The following is a 12092-nucleotide window of genomic DNA, read 5'->3' as shown; positions in this document are numbered from 1 at the left end:
AGCAGGAAGCGCCGCCGGTTCGAACGTCGGTACCGGACTTGAGTTATTAATTTATCCCACATGCATACACACCACAAAATAAACTCGCTTACTTCTTATCGGGCTAAGCAGAGACTATGGAATTCCTTTTGCTTCGATCCTGTCATACTTCTCTTGCTTCCTCCACATTCATCAATCGTTTCATACACGCACGCCGGTTCTGAGTAGATCGTACCTTTTCTAAGGACATCTACAAATTGGTCAATGTCCGATCGTCTAGATCTTCCTCTGCCAGCCCTATCATCAACCTTCGCACTATATACAGCTTTCAAAATCCTATTGTCTTTCATCAGCTCTGTTTGTCCAAACCAAATTAACATTCCCTTCTGAATCTATAGTGACTAATATCGTTTTTTACACCACATCTCTCTCTTTTCACTTTCTTTTTCACTCTACCACTCCACTTAACACCGCAGATGCTTCTCAACGACCTCATTTCTATGGCACTAATCCTACATTCATGCTTCTTCTGCCATACCCAACATTCACTACCGTACTTCAGCGTAGAGAGAAGTACTCAAGTGCAATTGTCACTAAATTAGTTGGCTCACTCGATAATAGAAGCTTTTTTTTGACGTGATTTATTGTAGATTTGCCGCAGATGGCATTACTATTTGGTCGGAAGATAATAGAAGCAATACAGCTCACCACTTAACAGAAAGCTCGGTGTGGCGTGAATGTACCTCTGGCTACCCCATTTGGAAATAAATGTAAGCTTATGTTTTAATAAAGAATGTCTGTGCACATTAAATATTTAGCACAATATTTAATGTAATATTTTTATGATAATGACTGTTTTTCTCAAGCCTCGGCAACTTTGTTATTGTGGTGTTGAGTTTCTTTTGATAAAAGTCAATATATCTGACGTCTCTTTATTGGAACGGGCGTTGCAGTCACCTCTAGAATTCATATTTGATAAATATATCAAACAAAGATGACGAAAATTAATGGTAAAATTGCAGCGTATTACATAAAATATAAATTGCCAGTATAGCAGCTTAGGAGTTTGAGAAACAGTACAGAGCTACCGTACTTATCGAATTGTATCGTTGACAGCGACTCTCCGAACGGCGATTCTCGCAGACTCGCCGTAGCGGGAGTCTAACTTTGTTGTGTTTTGAACTATGATTTGCATGTATTGTACAGTTCAAAACACAATTTTATTCACGTTTAAATTTTAATTAAAATAATATTTTTTCCACTGAAATAATTGCATTTTTGGTTCATTTTCTGTTTGCAGGTTAATAGTAAAAGAGAGTGAGGATTTCCCGCGAAAGCGGGTCTCATACAAAAAGCGCTTTAGGACATTTCCAACCTTTTACTTCTATTCCGTAACGGCCTCCGTGGTCCAGTGGTTCGAGCGTTCGGCTCACGATCCGGAGATCCCGGGTTCAAATCCCGGTGGGGATATATCACGAAAATAACTTTATGATCCCTAGTTTTAGGACATTACAGTCTGATCACCAGATTGTCCGGAAGTAAGACGATCCGTCCTTCGGAGGGCACGTTAAGCCGTTGGTCCCGGTTACTACTTACTGATGCAAGTTAGTAGTCGTTACATGAGCCATGTCAGGGGGCTTTGGCGGCTCAATAGTAACCCTGACACAACAGTAAGTATATTATTATTAAAAATAATAATATATTATTATAAATAATAGTATATTATTATTTTTAATGAATGTAGATACTTAAGTAAGTGTATTATTATTTTTAATAATAATATACTTACTTAAGTATCTACATTCATTAAGCAAATTAATTAAAATAGTTTCACGCAATGAAAATACTATGGGTATATCAATGAAAAATACCGAGTATTTTTACCTACATTTTTCTTTCAAACAATGTAGGTTGAATGTCGTTGTACGCAGAACAATGGACCGAATAACAATGCTAGAATTAATACTGTATTAAAGTTATATTTCTAGGTCTGCCCCTATTTTATTTACGTTTCATTATTCTTCAGAACACGGAATAGAAGTCTTCTTCTATCGTGTGGGTTGTGAGGTGGATTACCAACCACATCAACCCAGGTATCAGATAAGAGACGTCGGAATGGCCGGTCAATCGTATTCGGTCGGTCGTACTATGTGCTTTTTTATTATTATTTTTTATAAATGCTTTTTTTTGACGTGACTGATTGTAGATTTGTCACAGATGGCATTAACAACTTAGTCGGGCAAATGGGGAGCGCTGAGGGCTCTCACCAGGTACAAAATTTAAGACAACTGAGTGTGCCCAGTTGGGCGCGAACCTCGGCTCAGGGCGTCGTCTAAAAGGAAAAATATTTGAAAGAATTAATCGACCCTAGCGTGTCGATAGCAATAAGAGCTCAATGAGGGAAATCGTCGACCACACCAGCGGGGTTGGTATCGGGGTGGTAATTTCAACTTACAATGCGCCTAAAAAATACAAATCCAGTTTGTTTGTTTGTTTAAAAATATCTTTATTCATAGAAAGTAAGGTATACAAATAGTTTAGATCTAGTACTAGCCTAGAATAAACAGATAAATGAGACTTACATATGTTTTGCAGGTTGTAAACACCTTTATAACACATTTCAACACTAAACATACACTATTTTTATATCATAAAACATGCTTGTTACGTAGAATAAATTACGTTGGTAGATTTAATAAGATATTGTGGACACTTAGCACTGAGTACACATTGTAGAATTATGAATTAATTGGAGAAATAACATTGTTAAGTAATAAAATATAAATTGTATAAATAAAAACAAGGTAGCAATTAAAATATGGTCAGCGCACGTCAGCGCAAATCCAGTATTCGACGGCCAGTATACGACCCTCTAGAAGTATGCTTCATACTCACAATGGATCATGCTCAACCACGCTGCTCCAGTACGAGTTAGGTGTGGCCGTTTGGTCTTACCTGGAACCAACGACTTAACGTGCCTTCTAACGGAATCATCTTACTTTTTTGGTCTTTCAAGTGATTCACACAAAGTGATTTTCGACGGTGTCCTCATCTCTCTCATCACTAGACCATGGAGTCTGGTATGTATATTAAATTAAAAACTTATAATCAAATTCCCTTTGCGTAGCATGCCTTTGCCACACAAGACCACAGTGACTCGATATGTAGTGTTATTGTTTAAGCCGCGTTTCCAATTGGCAACATTTGGCGCGTCACTTATTGTACAACATGTTGACCAACAACAACAACAAAGTGAGGGCGGAACTTTTGTTTAACAACGTTGTCTGTCTATGCATCTAATACACATCCGTCATCAACAGCATATCACCAGAGGAACTTGTGTTATTGCGCGTCGCACTCGTCTCCACGCGACAAAAATTGAAGCTCAACTCACGATGATGTCTTAATAAACAATAAGCCACGCCACATGTTGCGTTCCAGCTGGCAACGTCGCTGTTGTGCAACGTTGTCGTACATGTTGAGCGTTACGTGTTGCGCGTTATTTGTTGCCTAGTGGAGAGGACGCTTTATTCTATGCTAACATTAAAGAAGAAGTAATAGGCTGCAAGTTGTCTTCTTATTACTTGCAGCTCTACCCTTCGCATAAGAGATCAGAGACGAGCTCTTGTATGATGTTTCAGAAATAAGTCAACTAACTTGTAATCTACTGGCGTTCAAAATACGCTTCAAGTCTCGGAGGAGTTGTATGGAACTTTGTTAAAAGTTTTGAATTTCATAAAACTTGATATCCCTTAGGTGTTGTACTGTGCTACTTTAGTACTTTGCAGAAAAATATTGGTTGGACAGATAGATAGAACTCATGCCCGTAATCTCACTCGGGGTAGGCAGAACCATAAATTAACAGCTTCTCAGTTTGAGCTCGCAGGTTCGAATCCAGCACAGGCCTAAACCAATGATTGTCGAATTTGTTTCCGAATTTATGTTTGGGTCATAAATGATTATCACGTGCTCAGCGATGAAGGAAAACATCGTGAGGAAACCCATATTCCCCAAAAAAGCAATTTCGGAGGTATATGTTCTAACCTGTATTGGGTTGGTTTTCCTTTCGCTGGTTGGAAAGTCAAGACAGGCAGTCGCGTCTGTAAAAAACCGGACCTGTTAAATAATGTTGATGCAATTTAGTATAAATTTTGCTTGCTAAACCCTGACCGGGAACTGAAATTAAGATATCAAGGTCAAGCTGTCTGTATCCGGCTAGAGATCACACACATGATAATTCAAAACTATCTTTATTCAGTAGGTAACATAGTTACAATGTACAAAACATTTAAAGTTTACAATATACCTCGAAAGAAAATTATCTGAGTGCATCGAAGGGAGTATACGACGATATTTTCTATCAGTTACAAGGAGTGGAATTATTTGCCGTCTTCTGTATTTCCGAATGCACACAACCCGTGTGCTTTCAAGTCCAGAGTGAACAGGCACCTTCTAGGCGAGCTCCATCTTAGGCCTTGTCAATGCCTTCGGGCAAGTCTGGGGTCAAGAGCAAACCCTAACTTATAACTTTGAATCGTATTTTTTCACATGACGAACGGCTCATTCGCCTAAAACTGCAGCTTCTAACAACCTGTATAGTCAGGGAAAATAAAGAAGAAAGAAAACTGTTGGTAGTAAACATACCATCATCACGGTTGAGATAACTAAACCTAAAACTAGTTTGCCGTATCTCTTTACAACATAAATAAAATAACTCAGACGGAAACGTTGTTGATTGTCTTTTCCACCACTTCTGCCCCAAACTTGTCTATACGTCATAAACCCTTAATCCATTATCTGACAACGCTTAAATAGTTTCCGAAATTCTTTCGACAACTCGTAAAATTGTGTTTCGACGTAGATAGCGAGTTAATCTGCACGCAAGTCCGTGGAAGGACGAAAACCGAATTAAAAGTTTTTCGATTTTGTGTTGAATACAGGCCCCGTAATTGTTAGGCCGGAAGGTCATTAGAGGCTTTCGATGTAATTATTATTTCGATGTTGAATTATTTATGAAGGAAGGAAAATTTGTTACGGTCTGGAAGTTTAGTTTTAAATTGATGTTTGGTTTTTTGAAGAGGATTGGAGCAGCGAAGCAGTATGGTAGGGAATACTCCATACCCTTCCTGTTGAAATGTGATAAAATGGAAATTGTTTATTATAAAACTTGTGCTGAGTGAGGCACTTTTATCTCAGAACGTCCACCACCACCTTATGATGATTTCGACGAACATCTGTCTTGCTTTTTTGTATTGTTTTGTGGAAATTTGATATGATGTTATTGTCTGGTTTGTGTGTGTGGCGCCCTTTTGTAATAAAACATTCCTATTCTATTCTGTAAAATAATTTAATTATTTATTATAAGTTCGCGCTTATTTCCGGTAGAGGTAGGCAGAGACTACAATCCTGATACACCAGCTTCGCTTCTTCCAACCTCATCAAAGACTTCATACATGCTGTTTAGCACAAAGATAAGTTATGAAATGAACTTCACTGAATTTAATTAATTAGGAGAACTACGTATAATAAAACCACCATTATAGTTATATGGTTTAACAGCAAGTCGTTTATTTTTGTTTATCCCTACCACAAGTAATATCATATTTGGAGTTCGGATACATGTTCGGGTTGAACACATGCTCGCCGTAGAGTAGGCATTCTGGACCAAGCTAGATCTATTTAATTAATCATTTAAATTTTTCTCAGAATAACCAGAGGATAAAAAGGATAATCGTGGAAATGGTCGTAATGGTAGTGTTGGATGTACTGAAACAAAAGTGCCTCACTCAGTACAAGTCGCAGCGTGATCCACGATGCTGATGTTATGTTTACCCTGCTGAGGGGATTGAGGGGAGGTATGTGCCCAGCAGTACTACAGGTCTCACAGGATACCAGCGTCGCGGCTCACGCCGCGTCATAAGCTGAGTGAGGACCTTTTATACGGGACACCATCCGCTACCCATGGGTAAGCCGACACGACGTCACATTTAATTTAGGTATAAGTTTCTGTGTTCGTTCTCCATGTTCTATATAGAAAATATTTCACGTGTGCGTTATTTGTCTTTTCATGATGTGATGTCATTGTAATGTATATATAATATATATGTAATCCGTGTCTGTGGTGTCCTAAATAATAAATGTTTCTTTCTTTCAGTACTATGTTTTAAGGCCTCCGTGGTCCAGTAGTTGAGCGTTGGGCTCACGATCCGGAGGACCCGGGTCCGAATCCCGGTGGGGACATATCACAAAAATCACTTTGTGATCCCTAGTTTGGTTACGACATTACAGGCTGATCATCTGATTGTCCGAAAGTAAGGTGATCCGTACTACGGAAGGCACGTTAAGCTGTTGGTCCCAGTTACTAATCACTGATGTAAGTATGTAGTCGCTACATGAGTCATGTCAGGGGCCTCAGGCGGCTCAGTAATAACCCTGACACGAGAATTTACGAGGTTGGTATTCCACATCACCACCCACACGATAAGAAAAAGTATGTATAGGAAGATTTCTTTTAGAATCGCAGTTTTATGGACATACTTAGTACCACGGTCTAACGATTTTCCGTGAAATTCAATTTACAAAACAGGATAAAAGCTCCTGCGTTTCATTCGTAAATTCCGATATATCCAAGGTTCACTAACCTGAGGTTAATGACACGTATTGGTTGACGAACCGCGATAGACTAAGTCGGTCGAAAGGTTAGGTTGGATACAAATTATTTTTATTTGGCCATGTAGATTGTACTCGTGGTTAGAATGCGATATCTTTGTCGTGAAAACATAAAATATAGGGTGTTAGTGACATTGCTCGGTGGCGCAGCGGTAAACGCGGTCGGTCTGCGATTGTTGAAGTTAAGCAACTTTCGCAAAGGCCGGTTATAGGATGGGTGACCACAAAAAAAAGTGTTCATCTCGAGTTTTCTTTAAAGTTTTCTTTCAATAAACAAAGTGTAATTCATAATTCATTTATTCGCCTTAAAAATGGTAGGTACAGTTTGCAGATGGTTTACAGTGTACAGCCATGCCATGAGCAATAAATGTACCCACTTTAGGACTCTGTCGCACTAACATATTTGACATTTAGTGAGACTTACGGTTCAATTTGTCAAAAAAGTTAATGTGATATGGTACCAAAGTGTACATATTAATGCTCGTGACAGTACCTACTTACTTTCGCTTCGTGCAATAAGCCGCTTTATAACCCGAAAGTTTATGCGGACTTTTGAGTTAATTCGTTTGTTTTGAGTCTGTTCCGAGCGTGGGGGCTTTCATCATTTGATTAATCATCAAAAAAAAAACAAATTAGCTGTCATCAACGTCTTGATTGTCCGGTGGTTAAAGGCTAAAATGACTGTGGCGCCCTCTAGAGGACATAAACTGAAGACAATTTTTTTCCAATTGCATGGGAATACCACACAATATAAGCTATGTAAGTATTTTTGTTTATTCTATGCTCTGCCGGAAAGAAAAGGTTTAAAATTGGATTCAACGCCCACGTACACAAGATGGTATAAAATAATTTGAAAAGTGGAAAGTAAGAATTTGAAATCGGGAATTTTAAAGGAAGGAATGGAAACAATTTAAAAGCGGATTCAAAATTACAGACATATTGTGAATTATTTCAAAATTCTATTCGATGAGCGATTAAAGCGTTTTATATTCCTGTTCAAAATTCGACTTAGTTTTATTTAGTAAGTATTTTTGATTTTGATGTTTTTTAAATGCCACACGGGCGTTTGGCCGACTTCAGAATCTTATTCGTTCAGTTCAATAGGCTAGTTTCCAACTAGTCAAATCAGTTACTCTTTACTAAACGTCAAAACACCAAATTACTATGGAATTTGTATGAAACAGCACATTGTGACGTCATAAAAAACGTGATAAAATGTCCGACTTATTTTTACGTTTTTCGTGATTAAAATTCATAAAGAAGTTAAATAGAAAAAAAAAAGTTTTTTGTTGGTTTTAATACTGTCTTTATTTAGTAATCAGAATTTCATAATTTATCTTGAACCTAGTACACGACCCAATTGACTGAAATTTTGAGAAAATATACTGCTGTGCTAACAGGAAGAGCAGTAAATCCGAAATTATAATACTGAGTAATTACCGAGAAACGACCTCCATGATCCAGTGGTCGAGCGTTGGGCTCACGATCCCGAGGTCCTGGGTTCGATTCCCGGTGGGGACATATCACACAAAATCACTTTGTGATCCCTAGTTTGGTTAGGACATTACAGGCTGATAACCTGATTGTCCGAAAGTAAGATGACCCGTGCTTCAGAAGGCACGTTAAAACGTTGGTCTCGGTTACTATTTACTGATGTAAGTGAGTAATCGTTACATGAGCTATGTCAGGGGCCTTTGGCGACTCAATCATAACCCTGACACCAGGGGCCTGTTTAATAAAACTTACAATTGTTTATTACGTAGCTAATATGAAACTGCAAAATATCTGTGATCACTAACTCCACAATGTACATCAAATTGTCATTGTAATCTACAATTGTAAGTTTTATTAAACAGGCCCCAGGGTTGATGAGTCTGGTATTTGACCACACAACCCACACGATAAAAAACACATCTCTAATTTAAGAGCCACGCTCTTGTCGGTGTAGCATCCTTCATGATACTTTAATGTACCTACATTAAAGCAAATTGAAACGCCCAATTTATTTTCTTTTAGTAAATTAAAGCATTTCTCAACAATACTTCGTTAATCCATCGTCTAATTATATCATCAGACTCCATTGATAAATTGACAGCGTATTTTGATCCACTCAATTTGTTCCAGAAAATTTTCCGCCGAAATTGGGTATCGTAAACATTGACATGCTATAAAGAAATAGACTCACAATCGCTAAGTTTTGTTTTTCTAAAAAAGATAACCGTGTTGTAAATAAGTACAAATATATTTAATTATGTAGATAGTATAAGTTAGGTCACTCTAATTAAAATGTCGGAGTAAAAATAAAACATAAAGTGAAATTACAAAATATAAAAAACAAAACTAAATTTAAAAACATACACACCACCTATAAGCGGCTGAAATGGAGATGGGCAAGACACATGCTAAGGGAAGAAAAAGAGAAGTGGACGAGAATAGTAACAGAATGGTACCCGCGACATAGTAAAAGAAGCAAAGGTAGACAAAGCAAGCGATGGGAAGACGACATAAAAAAGATAGCTGGTTCAGGGTGGACACGCACTGCAAAGGACAGAACGAAATGGAAATCCTTAGAGGAGGACTTTGTCGAAGGACAAGCTGTAAAAGAAAAACCGGTTCCCCTTAAAAATATTTAAAAATAAGTATTAATTTTTACACTGCAAGTTACAGCAATAAAGGCTTATTTTATTTATTTTTTATTTTATTTAATTAAAATGTTATGTTTATTAAAATAAAGAACAATATCGGTTTTCAGTGTCGTTATTATGCCCATTGCGACTAATTCAATCTTGACGCGTCGTTGCTTAGTAACAAGACACGCCGTGAACACTTTTTTACAGAAAGTGGAAGTCTATACTTGTTTATACAGGTAATTGACTGAGGGCGATGATTCAGCTCAGGATTCTGAGATATTATCAAGTGGAATTTTCCATCGCAAAATTCATGTTTTTTTTTTTCTGGTATTTTCAATTCTATACTTGTGCGATAGAACATTTCACTTGATATTCACTCAGAATAATGAGCTGAATCATTCTCCTTAGTAATCGTTACGATGACACTTAGTCTGGGTTTCCACTGACGCGGAGATGGACGGAGAAGAGCGGAGATGTGCGGATTTGACCAATCACAGCGTTCGAGAGAGCGAAAAACGAAGACTCTCTGTTACTCTCTCCTTCACGGTGATTGGTCGATTCTCTGATCCTCTCCGCACAGCTCTGCGTCAATGGAAACGCAGCCTTACACACACCCCGTACAAGTACGTACTGGTAGCTATAAGTATGTATGGGCGTTAGTGACACAGTAACGAATATTGAGGGGGATGACTTAGACCACGATTTTGTGTATATATCAAGTGAATTTCCTGTCGGAATGTTCGTCTTCTTTTGTTTTTTTTTGTAAATTAAGTATTTTCAGTTTCATAACTTTTGCGGCGAAAAGTTCCACTTATAATGAATTTAGAATTATGTTCTGAATCATCTCATAAATTTTTCGTTACGATGTCATTAACACACTGCATACGAGGTCAATGATCGTAAAAGAAGCGAGTTTTATATATTCGGTATGATTGTACACATCATAATTATTATATTATATTTTTATTTTATATTTTGTACATGTTTTTGTAATGCACATTGTACTAACTGTTTGTGAACCAAATAAATAAATGAAATAAAAATAAACCCGTCCCTTTCTTTTTCAGCGTATAAGAAATTGACAGGTGTACGTACATATTAAAATAAAATTAGGTGGTGGCTGCGGGAAACAGTGCTTTACTAAGAATTTAAGTTTGAATTTATTTATTCTCGCATTTCATATTTTTTAAAAACTTCACCGCTCCCACAATATTTATAATAAGACTTTCAGAAGTCCTTGTGAACAACGACTTACAACTTAGTATTATTGTATTGTACTTAGGTCAAAAACCTTTTGAATAATGAATGGGCTGTACTTATTACGGAATGTAAGGTTTCCATTTCATTCAATGGAGAGGTATTTTAGTATTTCGGCAATATGAGAATTAATTAGTATATACTATCAAGTGAATAGTTTCTATTGTAATGAATTAATTAGGGTTTAGAATGGGCGGCCAATGAACTTGACTTAACAAGCATCAATACGGTCACGAGATTAATTATGTATTATACACTTTGGTACCATGCCACATTACCTTTTTTGACAAATTGAACTGTAAGTCTCACTAAATGTCAAATATGTTAGTGCGACAGAGTCCTAAAGTGGGTACATTATATTGCTCATGATTGTACACAGTAGATACAAACAGAAGATTATGTATGTTCAGGCTAATTTCGAAAACCACTGAAAGGATTTGACCCACATGAAGGACCGTCAAAAATCCTGCTAAGATTAAAATTGTTACAAAATGTTTCATCAACTTTATTTTAGTTTATGTAGGTATAGTTATTTATCTGTTTTTTTGTACCGTCCGTCCCGTTATGCTTTAATTGATATTATGTCTTTATTTATTTATTTATTTGTACACAATAAAACAGACACAAGAAACATACAAAGAAAACAGATAGTACAGGCAAGCTCATCTCTTATTGGTATTTGCAAATATCCAAGCCTACTAAATATTATTAAAAACAAACATTGTCATTCAATCATAAATTCACTTGTTCAATACTCGTTCATAACTCAATCATTCATTCCATCAGTCACACTGTATTTTTCTTTTCACTTTAAAATAATTCGTTAAACGAGCAAGTTGTTTTCTTTTCCTGCGCCCACCTTTGCAATATCTCTAAGCAAAGAGCTCTGAGCTTATCTCTTTATCTAAAGATTGCTTAGAAGAAATTGTCACCTTAGCCATAAGACTCTCTTTAGTACCACTTATTTGCATGTTTCTTATGTGTACAAAATAATCAGTGTTTTAATTGCACTTAATATTATATTTTATATACAATATACCTACCCGATGTTACATCAAAATATTCGACATCTAATTATTACTGCCTAAGTAAGTAAATATACATCCGATATCTATTAATTACAACCAACAATTGGGTAGGTTCCAACTAGTTAAATCAGTTACTTTTTACTAATCGTTAAAACACGAAATTACTATGGAATTTGTATAAACAACGAACCTGAGACGTCACAGAAAAACGTGAAAAAATTTCGCACTTATTATTAAATTCATTACTTAAATTCATCATCATCATCACCAGCCTATTAACGTCCCCACTGCTGGGGCACGGGCCTTCCCTATGGATGGATAGGGAGATCGGGCCTTAAACCACCACGCGGGCTCAGTGCGGATTGGTGGTTATTAACGACTGCTAATGCAGCCGGGACCAACGGCTGAACGTGCCTTCCGAAGCACGGAGGAGCTCGAGATGAAAACTTTCTTTTTTTTTGGTCATCCATCCTATGACCGGCCGGACTTAAATTCATAAATAAGTTAAATAGAAAAAAAAGGAAACGTT

Source organism: Pectinophora gossypiella, chromosome 7 (genome assembly GCF_024362695.1).
Source record: "Pectinophora gossypiella chromosome 7, ilPecGoss1.1, whole genome shotgun sequence".
Taxonomy (NCBI): Eukaryota; Metazoa; Arthropoda; class Insecta; order Lepidoptera; family Gelechiidae; genus Pectinophora; species Pectinophora gossypiella.
The sequence above is the reverse complement of the archived record's forward strand: the minus strand, read 5'-3'. Positions refer to the sequence as shown.